The following is a 22,129-nucleotide window of genomic DNA, read 5'->3' as shown; positions in this document are numbered from 1 at the left end:
AGAATGGCTTTTCAACAAAAACATCAAAACAAATAAAAGATAAAGTTAAGTGAAAACTATCGCTAGGTAAATGTGGTCAGAAGGCAACTGCTCGCAGCCGACCCATTCTGAATTCCTATGCATTCTATCCCAGTCGTCCCTTCACTTGTTGAAAATATGGAAATCCCGCTCGAACCCACATCTCACTGGACAGGTTATCGCCTCTGAGGCTAATTTGCCTGCATTCCAAGTTTTTGTCATGGTTCCATGCTCGCAGAAAACTTTGTAGTGAAACAGATATTTGCCATCAAAGCTATACGCTAACCAGCGTAAACTTTACGGACAGCTACCCTACGCTATTCACTCAGACAATACAAGGTTGTAAATAAGACAGATGGGAAAGAAGACAATTGTGGTCAATGTAATGTGTGAGTCCTCCTGGTATTTATTAATCGGAGTCAATCCGATGTACAACACAAGGTGGCCCCACGTTGGGCGCCAAAAATAAAGATCTTCTTAATTATTACTGTAATGGGTAACGAGTACTTGGGCGAGATGGTATTACTCGGCTATGACCGGCACGTATTGTTTCCGGCTGCTGGCTCGTCAGCAAGGGGGTGGAGTTGTTTTATTGTCATAGTCCGAGGCCCTTTACTTTCTTTATTTTAAATTTAACGTGCAAGAAAAAAACAAGCCATACACCTCACCGGACAGAGTTCACTACAAATGACCACATAACACGGACGATTACCTAAAAGACAGACGGACGATCCTCAGCTGTTTCGAGGACCCCTTGCCCACCCTACCTTGGTCATGCCATTCCATACATCTATCTGTCGGCCATGACCCCTGGGTGTGCCGACACGCGCTACAGGGGCTTGGAAGGGGAGATCATAAGAATTGTTTAGTTAAACATTATAATGATATTTATTGGAACTAAATTATACATAAAAATACGGGGTATATGTTCCCTCCCATAGGCTACCTGGGCCTGGTTCCCTTGAACTAGGATCAGGTAAACTTATAAACTAGTATTTGAATAAATGTGCAATGGTAAAGATTAAAATTTAAAGATAGAATATAAATGTTGATTCTTACGGGCTACGAAACGGTGAGGCAATTTGGTCGGAACACCCATAGACAATTTCTTCCATGCCCAAATGATTGTAATCAAATACCTAGTAAATAAACTCACTTTTACTGCGGATCCACCGTCGAAAGCGCTTTCTGATGGTTGCTGCAAAACTGTGGTTAATATGATATTTTGGGTTCGGGTGTATTATTATTGCATTTCGGTTATAAACATATTGGTTCTTGTTATTTTTTTTTGTTTTGATCTGTGCATGGAAGGTTATCTATTTATGGATTTGTTTTAGTTTCATATTCACTCTTCCTCTTGCCCTTCTTTTCCTACTCTATGCTCCCTCACTGCTGTTCTTCATTTCTGCATTTCTTTTTTATGTTTATGTATGTAAACTTAAATAGCTGTTCTGCTGCTCGGTACTATTCTGCTTACTCTTATGTTAACTTATGTTACTTCTCTCGGCTTATCGCCAGCCCCCTTCGGCTCCGTTGCTGGCGAGCGTTTTTATAGCTCGCTCGCTCTCCTATTGGGCTCTGCCTTTGCTGCTCGCGTGTTCTCTCTCTCCCCCGCTTCCACTCTCTGCCTATGCGCGCATCACCTTTGGCTCCGCTCGCCCTCTTTATTTTTTTTGGGGCATTACCCTTGCAGCTCTGAGTATTGAACTCCAACAACACACTAACTCTTTCCTTCCCTATGTGCTGCGGATCTTAATTGGGCCTTGTTAACTGTATTTGCCATACGGCACGCTTAGGTAGGATTTGCGCTATTTTCCTCCTTTTTCTCCGTTCGTATTTCGCCGGTGCTGAACTTTCCGCTATCGCGGATTATCGACCGTCCCGCTTTGTGGCCGCCGCCTCACCGACGTCGATCCGGCTGCCCGCGAAGGTCGAGCCTCTCTGAATTTTATCTGCGTCTCTGCTCCCTCGCTCTGTGCTGCGACGGATCAGCTGCTTGGAGCGCCGCTGCTTCGCCAGCCCAAATTGCTAGGCGCCAAATCTAGTGCAGGGAGAAAGAACCGTCTAACGTATTCGGCCCCGAAAGATCTGTGGTAACCCACTTTTTGTTCCTCTTACCCGTCAATCTTGGCCCCAGCGGCCGACCTAGCTTCAGTTATCGTAGTCCCGCGACTTTTGCTTTGCTGCTGCTGGATACCACTCGCGCTTTGACAATATTCTTTTCTTGACTTTGGAACTTTTTCGCTAATGATTTTTGCTGAGCCTGTTCGGGGCGATGTTGGTCGCTCGACATCCAAATTCCAAAAGGAAGATGGACACGCTCCCATCCACTATGAGACCGGTCGGATCCGCTGGATGACGTTCGAATGTCATCGCTTTCTCCTCTTTCTCTTCACCTGCCATCAGCGTTAACTCACCCCCAGAGGGAGCCAACCTTTCAGAGCACCGTTTAAGAGCACCTGACTCCAAAACCCCCTGTAGCAGCGAGACTTTGGCTGCCCATACAACGCCGTTGGCGGTCAATTTAGTTTACGCCCTCAGCTACAAGCCTCTTACAGGCCCCCCATAATATAAACAATGGACCACATTGTTTCATCAACATTAGATTCACGCCACTCTCGAGAAAACGCCACTCATGAGGACCAATCAAAGCTAGACATAAAACCAAGGAGTATCACATTCCTAGCTCCGTCATGTAATGCAACACCGATCGCCAGCAGTGGATGCCTTTCATCAAAGCCGACGCATCCCCAAATATCGATCCAGGCACGTACGCCACCGACACGAAGATGCAGCCGAGGTAAGCAACGCCCGAAGCCAGAGTCGGGAGTTCCAAGAGAAGGGCTCATGGAAACTAGCCAGCAGCAGAGAGATCAGTTCCGTTTGAGACAAGCAGACCCAAAGTCAAGTCGGGGAATTCATTTAAATCTTGTGACATAAAGATATTTAAGTTGTAAAATAAAAGTCTTTTTTAAAAAACTTAAAATCGAGTTGCGGATATTTAACTATATATATTACCACGAACACTTTCCAAACTAATCACGGACATACCAGGGTAAATCCTGGGTAAATTTCCTGATTCTCGGTCTTAATTGAAACTCAACTCAAGAGGTATGGCGTAGATGCCAGAACTGTTCGTTGGCTAAATATATATATATATATATATATTTATTTATTTATTCCCGAGTAAACACGTCCGCTTTAATCAATCGATTCTCAGTCAATAACTCCAGCCCAACTTCTGCAAGTTCAGCTAAGCGGTACCGAACCAAAAGCTCGAAGATCGGATGATATTTGGAAACTTTAACTGCATAATCGGATGATCTTAGGAACTTTAACTGCATAATCGGATGATCTTTCGCCCAATTGAGCGAAATTTTGGTCAAGCTTTTAATCTATGCTCTCCCTACGCTACGCTACTCTCTTGGGTCAAGGTAAACGTGACGTCTTTCGCTTAAATGCGTGCGCTGCGCGCCGACTCTCTTTAGAAAGCTTTTCGGAAAGCTTGCAGCTTACGATCCACTTTCGGTGTTACTATGTATCTGCACTTTTAAGCATTACCAAAAGAAAACTGTGCTTATCCGTGATGTTCCATACTCTTTTCCTAAATTCGGCCCCTACACCACAGTTGAAGACGTAATTGTTCTTACAATGAGACTTAAACTGAAGAAGGCCATTTAATAAGGTTTAAGCTGAATATCTTTTAAGTGATAGACTCCTAAGTTTTTCTTATCTTCGCTAGCTAATTGGTAATACATTGTCCCCACTCGGCGAATAACCTTGGCTGATATAAACACAGGCGCCAGCTTAGCGCTGAACTTTTTTAAAGCGTTGCTCTGACAAAAATTCCGGGCATACACGACGTCTCCAACTTTAAGTTGACGGACCCGGCTACGTAAGTTGTATGTCCTCGCATTCTGCTCGTGTGATTCAGCTACCTTTTGCTGAGCGGCTTGTCGACATACTTGTACTACATCTGGATATTCGACTCTGGTGTCATCCGATAGGAGATTTAGTCGTCTGAGTAGTTCATAATCCTTTCCGTTAAGAATCATATTCTGCCCAAATGCAAGAAAATACGGCGAATACCCTGTGCTTCTATGGATATTGGCTCGTAACGCCGCACTAATTTCAGGTAACTTGTTGTCCCAATTAGTATGATCTTTGCCGACGTACGCTCTTATAGCCGCTAAAACGGATCGGTTTAACCGTTCACTGGCATTGGCTTGCGGTGAGTATATTGCAGTGCAACGATGAGTTACCCCGAATCTGGTAAGAAATGACTTGAAATTCCCAGAGACAAACTGCGAACCATTATCGGTGAGTATAGTCTCAGGGACCCCGAAAGTACTAAATAACATATTTTCTAGGAAGTCACACACCTTACTTGAGGTAAACTTCTTGAGCGGACATAAGAAATGAAATTTGGTGTTGTGATCTACGATTATTAAGATACCAATATTCCCTTGCTTGGAACGCGGATACGGGCCCAGCAAATCCAGATAAAGCTTTTAAAAAGGTCTTTCTGAATTCATTGGCTTACCCATTGGTGGTCTTAAGACGACATTAGCACTTTTGGTCTGGCGACAAACGTCGCATTGTGATACATAGGCTCGTATTTGTGTAACCATTTTTGGCCAAAACAAGTACCTTTTCACTTTTTCAACGGTTTTCCCAATACCACTGTGGGAAGCGTCTGGGGGTCATGAGCACTGGAAATTATATCGCTGGTAAGACCTGATGGAATCCAAAGCTTCCAAGTTTGTTTATCTGCTATCGCGTCCCCTGAGGATGGTTCGGTTCTTTTATACACCAAATTATCGTCAACCTTCAAATCGGGTAACTTAAGTTGATTAAGCCTTATGTGTTCTATTAGATCCATGTATTCTTTCGATTTAAACTCTGTAGAAGTAAGGTCGACTATGGGTCCGTTGCCGTTCAACTCTCGTACCTCGGGCTCATCTTGGCGTGACAACGCGTCGGCCACTACGTTTTCGGACCCTTTACGATGTGATATTTGAAAATTAAATCCCTGTAATTTTATAGCCCAGCGGGCCAAGCGACCTGACAAATCTTTTTGCCTCATAAGCCTCATAAGTAGGGACGCATGGTCCGTTATAACTTGGAAGTCCTGTCCTTCTACGTAAGCTCTAAACTTCTTTATTCCTTTAATCACTGCCAAGCACTCGAGTTCGGTGACCGAATAGTTTCGTTGCGCCTCGGAAAGTTTCTCGGACATAAAAGCTATAGGTAACTCTATCCCTTCCTCGTTTAATTGAGCTAGTACGCAGCCCAAACCAAAAGTGCTTGCGTCACATATTAACAAAAAGGGTTTCTTAAAATCGGGGGTGGCTAGGATTGGAGCAGATGTTAAGCAGGATTTGAGTTTATTGAAAGCTTCTTCGGCTGATGTGTTCCACTTAAGTGGTTGATGCTTTTTTAGTAGTTCCGTTAAGGGGTAGCTGACGGTGGCATAGTTATCGACAAAGCGTCTGTACCACCTAGAAAGTCCTAGAAATCTCCTTATCTGTTTCACGGTTTTTGGGATCGGGAACTCCATTATGGATTTTATTTTCCCCGGATCTGTCTTTAACTGACCATAACCTATTATGAACCCCAGATATTTAATCTCCCGTATACAAAAGTTTGACTTGGCTATATTAATCGTGAAATTTGCCTTACGCAAATGCATCGCTACCTCTTGTAAGAGCACCAAGTGTGAATCGAAGTCATCTGAGAGCACCAGTAAATCGTCCAAATAGACAAAAACCCGATTCCTGAGGTGTGCAGGTATCACCTGATCCATAAGTCGGCACAACGTCTGAGCGGCATTAGTTAGGCCAAACGGCATTACCTTATACTGGTAAAGCGGCCTATTGGGAATGGTAAAGGCTGTATAGTGCCGAGATTTTTCTTCCAAAGGAATCTGCCAGTATGCGTGTTTCATGTCAAGTCCCGTTATGTATTTGGCTGGTGGTAATCTATTAAGAATGCCATCAATGTATGGTAAAGGGTAGGCATCTTTGCGAGTGTTCTTATTAATTTCTCGGGAATCTAAACATAATCGGTTTTTCGTACCTTTCTTAACTAAAACGCAATTGCTACTCCAGGAACTATTCGATTCCTCGATCACGTCTAAGGCCAGCATTTTCTCCACTTCGTCAAACATTAACTTTTCCTTCGCGGGTGAAATCGGCCAATGGCGTTGTTTAACTGGTCTATCGGGTACCATTTCGATCGTGTGTTGGATAGCTTTCGTACGTCCTAATCCTTCCCTTTCAAACGAAGGAAACGAATGAATCACGGATTCTAGTCTAACCTTTTGGTCTTTGCTTAGATCATGTACTGGCGGTGATTCCGAAGCCTTGGTTTCATTTCCTTCGTCTAATTCTTGTACCACAGATCTATCCGTTAAAAGCCTTGCTACCAGACCGAATTCTGTCCAGAAATCAATTCCTAAATACACATTTTGTTTCAAGGCTGGTATTATGAAGAATTCTATCTCCTTAGTATGATCGCGAAAAGTTATGGGAACGGTAACTTTCGCTACGACTTTACAAGATTCATTATTGGCCGTTCGAATATTTCCGGAGCATTTCTTTGCCTTGGCGTGTTGCGCGAACGATTTAGCGGCTTCACTTCCAAGACAGCTTATCGTCGCCCCCGAATCTAGCAAGGCCATGAAGTTTTGTTCTTCTATGCTTAGTTCTATAAATAATCTGTTATCGGAGCTCAAAAGGACCGACGAGACAAGTCTCTTTCGCACCTTCTTTACCTTGGTCCAGAATTGCCTTAATCGTATGGTCGAACGTTTTGGTTGATACTTTAATCCTAGCTTATCTGATTGGGAACTTTCACCATCTATATCTATCCCCTCCGTCTGGATTTGTGCCTCTAAAAGAGACCTATTAGATCGAATTTTTGGACAATCCGGGTTGGAGGTGTTTTCTTGGAAAGTTTGCTCTTTCATTCTGTCATCATTGTCGGATGCGCCAGAATGGTGTTGGTTTGCGCATCCCGCTTTCGGTTTTCCGATGGGTTACATTTTTCGCACTTTGGCTTAAAAGTATTTTTCGCCCCGCAGCCATAACAGAAGACTCGGCGTTCTGCTACGCAATCTTCAAACCGATGGCCTGTTTTGTCGCAATTCCAGCAAACAAACCGCTTGCGGCGTAGTTCGGAGATACTCTCTTCTTCGAGTTCTTCTTCCTCACTCTGAATTTCTGATACGTGGGGTCTAGCTACCCGGTTTCTCTGTAGAAAGTTGCCAGCATCTTTTACAGAAGTGTTCATGCTTTTTAACTTCCTCCCTCAACTCACTTCTATTCTGTATTTTTAAATGCAACAGCTCATATCGCAGAGCTCTCTTCGCATTCCGCTTAAGAATATCGCTTAAGAATATCGATCAGCTTGAGTTCGCTTATCTCATGTCAAAGTCGTGCCACTAACTTTTCAATGGCTGACTGAAAATCTTCGAAGGATTCGTTGTCCTTCTGTTGACGTTTCCGTATCATTTCCCAAAGGTCAAAATCATCTTTCTGATCGTCGAATCTTTGTCTAAACGCTGTACAGAACGACGGCCAGGAGTATTGGTGGTTTCTTCGATGAAAACCCCAGAACCAATCGCTGACCTTGCCTGTGAAAAGCAGATGCAGATTGTCGCAAAGTAACAAAGGGCACGAACGCGATATAGAAATTCTTCTACGTGCATTGCGTCTCGAGAACCATCAAATTTAAGACGCCAGCTTAGTAGGATATTTGCCGCCTTTGCCGGTGCTACATTTCCGGCTGTTTGACCACTCCTAGGAGTTCTTCCTTGGGAATCGCCTCTAACCATGTAACTATCATTGTCTACCTCTCGTCTAACATTACTGTGTGACTCTGAGGGACCTCCGTTACCCGTAGTAGCGGCTGTGGCTAAATTCATATTGGAAAACTGGGCCTGTATAGTTTGTTCGATGGAAGCTTTTATGAACGAACTAAGGTTTTCCATCATAGATTTCTCCTGGTTTTGCATGACCGAATGGATGTAATTCGTAAGGTTTTCAGGTTGAGCGTTACTAGGTGACCTATTTCCGTTGCGACTAACCGACTGTCGACCTTGTTTGCATTCCTCTTTTAGGGGTTGCTCCTCGGCCTCGACCTCTGCTGTTTGTTCTCCCTTTTTATACCCGATACTCAAAATGAGTATTGGGGTATATTAGATTTGTGGTAAAAGTGGATGTGTGTAACGTCCAGAAGGAATCGTTTCCGACCCCATAAAGTATATATATTCTTGATCAGCATCAATAGCCGAGTCGATTGAGCCATGTCTGTCTGTCCGTCTGTCCGTCCGTCCGTCTGTCCGTCTGTCCGTCCCCTTCAGCGCCTAGTGCTCAAAGACTATAAGAGCTAGAGCAACGATGTTTTGTATCCAGATTTCTGTGATATGTCACTGCTACAAAAATATTTCAAAACTTCGCCCCGCCCACTTCCGCCCCCACAAAGGACGAAAATCTGTGGCATCCACATTTTTAAAGATACGATAAAACCAAAAACGCAGAATCGTAGAGGATGACTATTTGTCTTAGAATGTAAGATCTCAACCAGATCGTATAATTATTATAGCCAGAATCAAGAAAACAATTTCATTCTTTTTCGATCTGTCTCTCTCTAACACACAGTTTTCATGGTCGGTTTTGCCAATTGCAAAATATGAGTTCAAGGATCTCAGAACCTATAAGAGCCTGAGCAACCAAATTTGGTATCCACACTCCTGTGATATCGGACCTTGACCGTTTCGTGTCCAAATTTCGCCACACCCCCTTCCGCCCCCCCCAAAGGACGAAAATCTGGGGCATCCACAAATCTCAGAGACTATTAAGGTTAGAGTAACCAAATTTGGTATCCGCACTTCTGTTAGATCTCAGTATAAGACGTATATCTCAGAATTTCGCCCCACCCCCTTCCGCCCCCACAAAGGACGAAAATCTGTTGCATCCACAATATTGCACATTCGAGAAAACTAAAAACTGGACCAGATCAGATAATTTTTATAGCCAAAAGGAACAAATCAATTTGCACTGGCTACTGTAATGTGCCAGAAATTCATATTCGTAGAGGTGTGAGATTGTATGTACGGATGGAGGTTGTACATACTTTTTTTGACGGTCAGACACCAATAGTATAGCAGGATTTCGGAACGTGTACCTCTAGCTATGCTCTAACTAGCTCGCCGGAATGTCGTGGGATCTTTCCTACTCTCCTATCTGCTATACGAACACATTCGCAAAGATGTTTTAGGTACACTTGATTTAATGTTCAAAAGGAACTCTACAAAAGAAATCAAAAAGAAAAGAATGTGAATTTTAACTAACTGTTTAACCGACTACCGACAAATAGTCAGGCTATATTCCGTCGCTCTTGGGGAACTCAGATGACTTTGACCCCTTCTCTACCCTCCCTACCTTTGTATGCCGTTTAATCGACAGCATAACCCTAATCGAGCGCATCTCTATTTGATCATCGGACTTCCTCAGGCTCTACTCAGGACAAACACGAAAGGTTTAATGTTCCATTATTATCTACTAATTATTATTTAATAATTCAAAATTTAAGGGTTTGGACTTCATGGTTTTCCAGATAAGTATAAACTTAGCATAAAGTAATTAAATAAAGAAGGAGGAAATAGTATCCAGTTATACCTAGTTATATGTATATATGTATATAGGACTTATGTGTAGAGAATATGGCGTAAAAGAAATTAAATTGGAAAGAAGAGAAAAATATGATAATTATATAACTAGAAGGCAAACGTGAAAGAAAAATTAGTAGCCGATCCGCTTTAAATTATGGCACGGATATGGTTGTTTTATATACCGGAATAGAAGTTTTATAAGACAGATATATATTTCGAAAATACTCGAGAATTCCGTTTAAGGAAGTTTCGTAACTCACTCATACTTTATACGAATTATCCGGCGTGTCCGTTGAGCTCAAGGGGCGACGTAGGAACATATTCTGAGGAAGGGAGAACAATTATGAATATACAGGTCTTCACTTCTAATTTGGATGAAACACCGATTTTCTTTCCATTCCATACCCGTACGACGACGATTTGCCACTCAACGGCTGATCTTAAAAAAATGTGGTTTTCATTTGCGCTAATTTCTAATTATGGGTAATTATATACATTATTGGTTTTTTTTTTTTTTTTTTTAAATCTAGACAATACAAAAATAGTTAGTGCGTAGCCTAATCTTTAATAAATGGAAAATCTCATGACGAGACTCAAAACTAATACTTTGGTACATTTTCACACGACGACTATTAAACGGCAGTGTGGATCGCCGCAGAATAATGTTTTATTTTCACAGTTTGAGAGCCACTCCACACATTGCGAAGAACTACATGCAAAAGCCTTAGCCGCGCGCTTAATTCATAAGCGAGAAGGGTGACGAGGGCGGCATATTAGTTTCTCCGAACTCGCAAGAAAACCATTCTTCCCGTCTTACTCCAAAATGTACTTCAGCTCAAGTATGCATCCACATAACTTCGGGTTTCACTCTAGTATATCTTTGAACGGCTCTTTCTGGTTTATTTGGTTGTAGTTATCGTTGGTTTATGTAGATGCTGGTTCCTGGGAAATCCGAGGTCTTTCCCAGATCTACTAAGAAATCGATGGACTTTGACGACCTCGTTCTTGGAGGTGTCGAACGTAGTAAGATTTCCAGCCCTATGATACGAGACTGTTAAAGCTGTGTCACTATTGTAAGGTCCAAATACCTTTTATTTTTCTTAATCCAAAAGGAATAATGTAGTCCACCAGAACTTCAATTTACTTGGCACGTGTTTGATTGCACAACGTTTTCAAATTCACTTGTATATATATATTTGTATAAAAAGACACATCCGAATTCGCACAGCTTCACTATAGCAATGATCTAGCCAGAAGTTCTATTACTTGCATTAGCCCTTACGATCGGAACTTTACCTTCCACAACCAACGGGGTAATCGTACGATTTTAGACAAAGCTTACACCTTGCTTCCCTAGATAACGGAGTAATCGTACGATGCTAAGCAAAGCTTACACATAGCTTCCACGACTAACGGAGTAATCGTATGATTTCTAGTAAAGCTTTAAAACATAACTCCCACAAATCCACGCTGCTTCTCTAAATTAGACATTAAGCTCTTCAATGGAAGCTTTAACTACTGCTCTCTTGTAATTGATCTCTTATCTTGTTTTTGTAAAGAGCAGAGTTAATGTTAAACGCGAGGGCCGCACTTCCCAAGCTGTTCTCTGGAGTTTTAGAGTCACAACTGGCCACTACACCATAGTTGAGGAAGCGCTAGTTTTAACTGGCGAAGCCTAAACGGAAAAAGGACAGTTGCCTAGTGTTTCACTTGTATGTCTTTGAGGTGAAATATTCCTAAGTTTTTACCCTGTTCGTTCTTCAGTTGATAATAGGATGAGCCAACTCGTCTAGATACCACGGCTGAAATAAAAACCTAACTTTGCATTGAACTTTTTAATAGCATTGCTTTGGCAGAAATTGCGGGCAAGTACTGGCTCTCCAACCTTAAACTCTACTTTCCGAAAGCGTAGATTATATCGCCTAGCATTTTGTTCATGTGACTCTTTCACCTTTTTCTTTGCCGATTCGCGAATAATTTGTAGTGCTTCCGGATAACTAATGCGGCTATCCTCCGATAAGAGTCTTAAGCGGCGAAGCAACTCATAGTCTTTGCCATTCAGAATCATATTTTGTCCAAAGGTTAGGAAATAGGGCGAGTACCCGGTGCTTTGGTGAATGTTGGATCTGAGAGCAGCACTGATTTCCGGTAATTTGGTATCCCAAGTGGAATGATCCCGGCTTATGTAAGCTCTTATAGCTGCTAACACCGATCTATTGAGTCTCTCACTGGCATTCGCCTGTGGTGAATATATCGCCGTACGAATATGTTGTATCCCAAAGCGGGTTAGAAAAGCCTGAAAGGCTCCAGAAACGAATTGAGATCCGTTATCTGTTAATATCACCTCGGGGACTCCAAATGTACAGAACAAATAATTTTCGAGGTAATCGCACACCCGATTGGAAGTAAACACCCTAAGGGGGCATAGGAAATGAAATTTTGTGAAGTGATCTACGATAATAAGTAAACCAATATGCCCTTTCTTGGATCGGGGATATGGACCCAGCAAATCCATATAAAGCTTTTGAAACGGACGATCAGACCCCATTGGTTTTCCCATGGGTGGTTTCAACACGGTGTTCGGGTGTTTGGTGTGACGACACACTTCACAATGAGTTACATACTCACGTATCTGCTTGTTCATTTTTGGCCAAAACAAATATCTTTTAATCTTTTCGATGGTTTTCCCTACTCCACTGTGGGCGGCATTGGGTGGATCATGGGCCCGTGAGATTACACCTTGGGTGAGTTCCCTAGGAATCCACAATTTCCAAGATAGATTATCTACACCATTATTTCCCTGATCAGGTTCGGTTCTTTTGTAGACAAAATCATTGAGAATCTTCAAGTCTGGTAATTTGTCTTGCTTAGCGCGAATATTATCAATTAAGGTCATATATTCTGGTGATTTAAATTCTGCGGCAGATAGATCAACTATCGGACCCTGCTCTTCCATTTCAGAAACAGTAATTTCCTCTTTACGCGATAGGGCATCCGCTACCACGTTTAGTGAGCCCTTCCGGTGCGTTATCTCAAAAGAGAATCCCTGTAGTTTTATGGCCCATCGAGCTAATCTACCAGACAACTCCTTCTGACGCATAAGCCATTGTAATGAGGCATGATCGGTTATCACCTCGAATGCCTGACCTTCTACATAAGCACGAAACTTTTTAATTCCCTTTATCACCGCGAAACATACTAATTCCGTGACTGAGTAGTTTTTCTGAGCTTTAGATAGCTTCTCGGACATGAATGCTACGGGTAATTCTTCTCCTTCTTCGTTTTTCTGAGCTAACACACAACCAATTCCTACAGTACTAGCATCACATAACAGCAAAAAGGGTTTTGAGAAATCAGGAGTAGACAAAATGGGAGCTGACGTCAGGCACTGTTTAAGTTTTTCAAATGACTGATTGGCCACGCATACGCTTTCGGTTTCTTTAATAGTTCTGTGAGGGCGCAACTTACCGTTGCATAATTGTCGACGAAACGACGGTACCACCCAGCAAGACCAAGGAATCGTCGCAATTGTTTTACCGTCTTGGGAACGGGGAATTCTTTAATAGCCTCAATTTTACTCGGATCCGTCTTTACCTGTCCGTATCCAATGATGAACCCCAGATACTTAATCTCACGCATGCAAAAGTGCGACTTGGCAATGTTTATCGTAAGATTAGCCTTTCGTAAGTGTACTGCAACTTCTCTCAGTAACATTAAATGGGATTCGAAATCGTCTGATAAAATTAGTAAGTCATCGAGGTAAACAAACACTCTCGTACGCAAGTTAGCAGGTATTACCTTATCCATTAAACGACAGAGGGCTTGTGAGGCATTGGTTAGACCAAAAGGCATAACTTTGTATTGATACAGCGGTCGGTTAGGTATGGTAAACGCGGTGTATTGGCGTGAAGACTCCTCTAGGGGAATTTGCCAATAAGCATGCTTCATATCGAGTCCCGTTATGTATTTGGCAGGTGGCAATCGACTGAGTATCCCATCTATATGGGGAAGGGGGTATGCATCTTTTCGGGTATATTTGTTGATCTCTCGAGAATCAAGGCATAACCTATTCTTGTTCCCTTTCTTTACTAGGACGCAATTGCTACTCCATGGACTATTTGAAGGTTCTATCACGCCAAGCTTAATCATCTTCTCTACTTCTTCGAACATCACTTTCTCTTTCGCGGGGGAAATGGGCCAATGTCGTTGTTTGACGGGTACTTCGGCATTGATTACCATATAATGTTGTATTAGGTGTGTACGACCTAGTCCGTCGCATTCATATGACGGGAAGGTTCTTATTACCGCCTCTAATTGGTTCCTTTGTTCTTCATTTAGGGAATGCATTTTAGGCGTTTCCTTCATAATCGTGTCGTCTCTATTCTCCAAACAGCTCACAGTTCCTTCTCGGGTCAATAATTGGGATAGAAGACCGAAGTCTTTCCAAAAGTCAACTCCTAAATAAACATCTTGCTTTAAATCTGGTATGATAAAGAACTCTACTTCCTTAACTATTTTACGGAATTCAATCGGGACCACCAATTTGGACACTACGGTACAAGCTTCGTTGCTGGCAGTGCGTATGGTTCCCAAACACTTCTGAGACTGTGGGTGATGTGCTAAAAAGGTTGCTGCTCTCCCACCCAAACAACTAATGGTTGCTCCTGAATCCAGCAAAGCCTTATAAGTTTGCCCTTCGATCATTACCTCCGTGTACAATCGGTTATCTGAACTCAGAATAACTGCTGAGACTAAACGTTTTCGAACAGATTGGACCTTTTTCCAGAACGCTCGTCTCCGGACCGTCGATCGTTTGGGCTTAACTATCAATTTAAACCACGTATTCACATTTTCTGAATCTAACTCTTTGCTCTCCATCGTTTGAGTCGCTACATCTATACCTGTACAAATTTGGTGTAGTATCATATCCGGTTTTACGTCAACTACCCCTTCGGAAAGCCCTCTTAAGGTAGTTGGTTTACTTTCGTTTAGTTGCTGCTCTTGGTCGGATGTACTGACTGGGCTCCGGTCGGTACATCCCGTTTCAAGTTTTTCGCTGGGTTACATTTGACGCATCGAGGTTTATAAATATCCTTAGCACCACAACCATAGCAAAAAATTCGCCTTTCTCCTAAACAATCATCAAAACGATGCCCTTCCTGGTCGCAGTTCCAGCATACCAGTTTCTTACGATAAATCTGCGAAACGTCTTCTTCCTCCATATCTTCATTGTCCGTAAGTATTTCTGCTACATTCGGTTTGCTGAATTTACCTCGTGGAAAAGGGTTATGGTTGTCTTTACAGAAGTTTTCATGCTTGCGAACTTCTTCTCTCAGGCCAGTTCGATCGCTGATTTTGAGATGCAAGAGTTCATATCTGAGGGCCGTTTTTGCGTTACGTTTTAAAATGTCTACTAACTTATTTTCGCTAACCTCGTGTGAGAGCCTGGACACTAATTCTTCGACGGCCGTCTGGTAATCGTCAAACGATTCACCCTCTCTCTGACGGCGTTTTCTAATCAACTCCCACAAGTCGAAATCATCTTTAGCATCATCGAATCGTTGTCTAAATGAGGCAGAAAAAGTTTGCCAAGAAAACTGTGGGTTCTTTCTATGGAAGTTCCAAAACCAATCGCTGGCTTTAGACGAGAAAAGCAGATGCATATTGTCACAGAGTAATTCGTAATCGTTATTTAAAGTGGAGGATGTAAGTGAACGAACCCTGTACAGGAATTCGTCGACGTGCATAGCGTCTTTGGATCCGTCAAACTTTAGTCGCCAACTGGCTAAGATATTAGCGGCCTTCCCAGGAGCTATTGCCCTGTTAGAGACATTTGGATGTGGTAATCCCCTTTCCCTTTCATTTTCTGAAGACAACGAGTTTCCTGTTATATTAGGCTCGTGATTTTGCCTTGTCGCTTGCACAGGCGTGCTATCTGAAGCTATAGTCATCCTACCTAATTGTCCGCGTAGATTTTCTTCGATCAGATTCTTAACGAATGAACTTAGTTCCACCATCATATCTTTCTGCTCACCTTTTATCAGGGCTTGTATAACCTCAAGGGTTCTTTCCGGCATATCTCCTTCGCCCGACCTATGGCTGATACTGCCCAAAGAATTATCCCGAAATTGTTGAGACTGCAACCTAGTATGCATCCCTCTGCGCGATGTAGTCCCCGTCCCTGTTTATGCCTAGCCCCTCTTGACTTTTGATGTCCTCTCTCTGAAGCGTTTGACTCCGGGTTGGATCCCCCTTCTAACGGCACTATACCCGAACCCATGTCGGGTGGTAATTCGGCTGCTAGAGTATTCTTATCAAACGAAAGTTCCTCCGGATTCAACTCCGCCCTACATACGGGGCAATTTCTGTTATTTTTCACGAATTCTTTCATGCAAGTATCATGATACCGGTGCCCACAAGACGCAGTACATATTAGTTGACTTCTTGACATATACCACAGATCTGGGCGTCCACGTCACCCGACGCCTTGCCCACTGGGGTACGTTGTACTGGTGACATGTTAAGGTAACCCAGTAATACGAGTTCTGATCACTAAATGTGGAAATCCCTAATTATAGGACCAAAGCTTCAATAAATTCTACAAAATTTTCCTAAATACCCAATATTTGTCCTTTTCGAGCTTGACTCCGTCCGATATACGCTTTCTCTTGTCGCCGGAATATAACCTCAATGAAATCTAATTTGGTCTATGGTATGTTTATGTGGTCAGTAACCTTGGCAATGGCTAATTTCCAAATCTATATCTAGAAAATTAGACTTCCGAAAGCCATCGATACTCTTCCCTCATAAACTCTTTTGGGGTTATCCTATTATAATTTGGCCGACCTATCCGCCTTTGTGAATAGCTGTCGTATATTCGCAAATTAATTCTGGTAACAAAAAAAAATATCAGTTTCCATCCCTTGCTACCTGGCGGATTCTATTTGGTTAGGTATTCCGAAACTCAGAATCTTAAACCCAAAATTCCATCAAAATTCCTCCGTTACAGTAGTTGGACGGGAAGTATTAATTTTAATGTGGAATTTAAAATTGCAACGAGCAAAGTTTTTGGGGGTTTTAACCAGTAGTAACTCGTACTCTGGCCCCACGTTGGGCGCCAATCTATGTAATGTGCCAGAAATTCATATTCGTAGAGGTGTTAGATTGTATGTACGGATGGAGGTTGTACATACTTTTTTTGACGGTCAGACACCAATAGTATAGCAGGATTTCGGAACGTGTACCTCTAGCTATGCTCTAACTAGCTCGCCGGAATGTCGTGGGATCTTTCCTACTCTCCTATCTGCTATACGAACACATTCGCAAAGATGTTTTAGGTACACTTGATTTAATGTTCAAAAGGAACTCTACAAAAGAAATCAAAAAGAAAAGAATGTGAATTTTAACTAACTGTTTAACCGACTACCGACAAATAGTCAGGCTATATTCCGTCGCTCTTGGGGAACTCAGATGACTTTGACCCCTTCTCTACCCTCCCTACCTTTGTATGCCGTTTAATCGACAGCATAACCCTAATCGAGCGCATCTCTATTTGATCATCGGACTTCCTCAGGCTCTACTCAGGACAAACACGAAAGGTTTAATGTTCCATTATTATCTACTAATTATTATTTAATAATTCAAAATTTAAGGGTTTGGACTTCATGGTTTTCCAGATAAGTATAAACTTAGCATAAAGTAATTAAATAAAGAAGGAGGAAATAGTATCCAGTTATACCTAGTTATATGTATATATGTATATAGGACTTATGTGTAGAGAATATGGCGTAAAAGAAATTAAATTGGAAAGAAGAGAAAAATATGATAATTATATAACTAGAAGGCAAACGTGAAAGAAAAATTAGTAGCCGATCCGCTTTAAATTATGGCACGGATATGGTTGTTTTATATACCGGAATAGAAGTTTTATAAGACAGATATATATTTCGAAAATACTCGAGAATTCCGTTTAAGGAAGTTTCGTAACTCACTCATACTTTATACGAATTATCCGGCGTGTCCGTTGAGCTCAAGGGGCGACGTAGGAACATATTCTGAGGAAGGGAGAACAATTATGAATATACAGGTCTTCACTTCTAATTCGGATGAAACACCGATTTTCTTTCCATTCCATACCCGTACGACGACGATTTGCCACTCAACGGCTGATCTTAAAAAAATGTGGTTTTCATTTGCGCTAATTTCTAATTATGGGTAATTATATACATTATTGGTTTTTTTTTTTTTTTTTTAAATCTAGACAATACAAAAATAGTTAGTGCGTAGCCTAATCTTTAATAAATGGAAAATCTCATGACGAGACTCAAAACTAATACTTTGGTACATTTTCACACGACGACTATTAAACGGCAGATTGGATCGCCGCAGAATAATGTTTTATTTTCACAGTTTGAGAGCCACTCCACACCTTGCGAAGAACTACATGCAAAAGCCTTAGCCGCGCGCTTAATTCATAAGCGAGAAGGGTGACGAGGGCGGCATATTAGTTTCTCCGAACTCGCAAGAAAACCATTCTTCCCGTCTTACTCCAAAATGTACTTCAGCTCAAGTATGCATCCACATAACTTCGGGTTTCACTCTAGTATATCTTTGAACGGCTCTTTCTGGTTTATTTGGTTGTAGTTATCGTTGGTTTATGTAGATGCTGGTTCCTGGGAAATCCGAGGTCTTTCCCAGATCTACTAAGAAATCGATGGACTTTGACGACCTCGTTCTTGGAGGTGTCGAACGTAGTAAGATTTCCAGCCCTATGATACGAGACTGTTAAAGCTGTGTCACTATTGTAAGGTCCAAATACCTTTTATTTTTCTTAATCCAAAAGGAATAATGTAGTCCACCAGAACTTCAATTTACTTGGCACGTGTTTGATTGCACAACGTTTTCAAATTCACTTGTATATATATATTTGTATAAAAAGACACATCCGAATTCGCACAGCTTCACTATAGCAATGATCTAGCCAGAAGTTCTATTACTTGCATTAGCCCTTACGATCGGAACTTTACCTTCCACAACCAACGGGGTAATCGTACGATTTTAGACAAAGCTTACACCTTGCTTCCCTAGATAACGGAGTAATCGTACGATGCTAAGCAAAGCTTACACATAGCTTCCACGACTAACGGAGTAATCGTATGATTTCTAGTAAAGCTTTAAAACATAACTCCCACAAATCCACGCTGCTTCTCTAAATTAGACATTAAGCTCTTCAATGGAAGCTTTAACTACTGCTCTCTTGTAATTGATCTCTTATCTTGTTTTTGTAAAGAGCAGAGTTAATGTTAAACGCGAGGGCCGCACTTCCCAAGCTGTTCTCTGGAGTTTTAGAGTCACAACTGGCCACTACACTACGCAGCGCCCGACGTCACGCTTAGACTGATTTTCTGTCTCTCTCGCACGCACTCTTTGTCGTGTCGTTTAATATTAGCAGCGTCTGCCGGAGGAGAGCCATACTGACTTAGTATCGGGTATAACTGTAGAGTTGCGGTGTCCGCAGCAACTCACAACGTTCCCCCTCGTTTACGTAATAAGGTTGGATCTAGTTGTACCGTCCCATTGGCTTCGTTTCCCTGAACATTAGGTGGTATGGAGCCTGAACTTAGGTGTAATTCTGCTGCTAGAGTATTATTTTCGTAACGCACCCTACCAGGTTCGCATTCCGCCTTGCACACTGGACAAGACTTTTCGCTTTTCAAATGTTCGCATACGCACGTATTATGAAATCGGTGGTGACAAGGCGTGGTAGCTATCAACTGGTCTTGCCGCAAATTTCCCTGGCAAATAATGCAAAACGAGTCTTGGTTGATCAATGCCGAAGCTAAATTTTCATTACTACGGTGGACCTCCATGATTTGTATGAATTTCTTAATAATAATAAATTTAAAAAAATAATAATAATGAAAATAAAATTATGAAACTAATATGCAAATATGAGTTAATGAATATGAAATTTTTCTTATTTCCGTCGGTAAATAATTAATATGTTCGCCCTCTCCAGGCATGATCTACATAGGTGGTCTACTACTAACTGTACGTTTCCATTTGAATAGTTGAGTAATTAAGTTGGGTATGTTGGCCAGTTCTATTACCAGTTTCGAAGGTATAAGTCCGGATAATGGACAGTCTCTACTGATCATAAATAGACGATCGCGATTCCTAAAATCTGTGACTTTTTCCTAACACAAACTAGAATTTGATAAGGGAATCTCTACAGCCAAGCTCGAGATAATTTAATGAATATAACTTTGAGTCGGGGTATCCGTCTTTTGAATAACTCCCGCAGTTCCCTAAGTCAAAATCTTTAGTTATCTCGTTGGTGGAGTCCTATATCGTGATATTAGCATATTGTAACTACCTATATAAGCTAGTACATCCGGCGTAAGAGACAACAGATTATACATAGGTCGACTTTTCCAACCATGAAAAATAGTCGTAGATTCCGTAGGCAACAGCTGTCGTACTCCCACCAGGAGAGATCTATCAGTATGGCATTACCAGAGAATTATTGTTTTGGATGGAATATAGAGCTATGGTAGAGCCTAGCCCCAGAATGACATGCCTCTGGTACTAAAGTTAAGTACCAACTTTACGAGAGATCATGTCCCTTCGGGCCCCACGTTGGGCGCCAATTATGTAGCATGCAGGTGTGGGATAGCTGTCGTTTACCCATACTAGTATGAAGAGCTTTCGTGTGCACCTCTAGCTATGCTCTGACTAAGCTCGCCGGATTGTCGGGGTTCGTTCTACTCTCTCCTATCACATACTGACACACACTCGCATAATGTTTTAGGTGCACATTTAAAAATTAAAAAAAAAAGAAGAACCAAACATAAAACTAACAACAGAATCCAGGTTTAACCGGAGCAAGGAATGGGTTATGGGACTAACAAGTTGGTTGTGGAAAGTGTGGACATACTTATCAATTACTCTACTCAAATGATGAGAAACTCCGGTGTTTGTGAGAATCTCTATCTTCTCTACCCTCCCAACCTATGCTATACAGGTAACCTGACCGTATAGACCCTTGTATAACGTTAAACAGTTATCATCCCACCACTTCGATCATGCCTTTCTGAGGACGGACTCCTGAATTTAGAACATATTATGATTGTACTTCAAAATCAATATCATTATATTTCAATAAATCCTTAATCATATAATTAAATTCTTGGAGGGGGGTTTTCTTAACTTATAATTAAATTCATTTTTTTGCTGTGTCTCGATAGCTTAATATATATGTAACGAATTGAGAAGAAATATTAGGAAAAATAAAGATTTAAAAATGACTATCATATATGGGTAACAGATTCTAAAGGGGTGAGAGGTACCAATACATTATGGTTACGGATATATAAAGGTGATATCAATAGAAAAATATATGTAACACGCAGGTTACTTCCCAGCTCAGTGCATAAATGTACTTGTTCTTATTTACAAACTCACAGCGCTTTTGGTAGGCTAGTACCGTTTATTCCATCCGTGATCGTTGAGCTCAATGATGACGTTGGTGTATACTTCTAAGGAAAAGAAAAGATATTTAATACGAGTATATATGCACGTGAGCGTACTAGAGTGTACTGCTTTGTAATCTCAAGAAAAATTAATGTTGCTCTCAAACCCATTAGTTTCCAAAAACCATTATGTTTGGCTGTGTTACATAACTAACTATAAAACTGTATACATCGTGTGACGAAAGAGAATGGTTTTAGCCTGGCACATGAAATCTAGAGGAAAAAGGGGCGTGTGTTACATCAACGAGTAACTACGATCCTCTATCGACGTGGTCGAGAGACATGTCAGCCAGGCTGAGTAGGACTGCGCCTTCGGAAGAATCCAACAATAATGCAATCAATTCGAGTTCATTATTGGGTGTCGCTGGCGCAGCTAAATCAGTTGACGATGGGGTACATTAGCTCCTTAGCTTGACTTCAGGTTGCCGATTCGCTTCGACGTCGGTCGGCGGACTACACTTTCATTGGAGGCTCGATAACGGGTGGCTTCAATGACGCCAAAAATAAAGTTCCGGAGCCGCCTCTTGGTTTTCGCCGTGCATCCACACGGTTGTTGAGGCTTTCGACAGACAACGCCAAGCTGCAGGTCTGCTGTTCGGTGTTTTCCCGCGGGTTCACTACTTGTCTTTTCGATCCGCCCCACAACTCTCGTAGACCACACCGTATATGCACTCCTATGCAACTGATGATCGCACGAGCAGTACCGTGGCTACGGGCCGCCGTCCTATAACACAAATTCTTATATATATATATATTACCACGAACACTTTCCAAACTAATCACGGACATACCAGCTAGGTTTTTCTTTACACTGCTTTCCTGGGTAAATCTCCTGATTCTCGGTCTTAATTGAAACTCAACTCAAGAGGTATGGCGTAGATGCCAGAACTGTTCGTTGGCTAAA

At 41.8% G+C, this 22,129-nt stretch overlaps 1 long non-coding RNA gene across 1 annotated transcript; it reads right to left on the bottom strand.

Annotated features, from left to right (window-relative positions):
• Window positions 1-887: 887 nt before the first annotated feature.
• Window positions 888-2,569, bottom strand: LOC117187364. Its single transcript, XR_004472066.1, has 2 exons — window positions 2,137-2,569; window positions 888-2,059 (listed from the first exon to the last, which is right to left on the bottom strand). It is a non-coding gene; the product is annotated as an uncharacterized LOC117187364 (long non-coding RNA).
• Between the last annotated feature and the right edge of the window lie 19,560 nt (window positions 2,570-22,129).

This window comes from Drosophila miranda, chromosome 2 (genome assembly GCF_003369915.1).
Source record: "Drosophila miranda strain MSH22 chromosome 2, D.miranda_PacBio2.1, whole genome shotgun sequence".
In the NCBI taxonomy this organism is placed as follows: Eukaryota; Metazoa; Arthropoda; class Insecta; order Diptera; family Drosophilidae; genus Drosophila; species Drosophila miranda.
The sequence above is the reverse complement of the archived record's forward strand: the minus strand, read 5'-3'. Positions and strand labels throughout refer to the sequence as shown.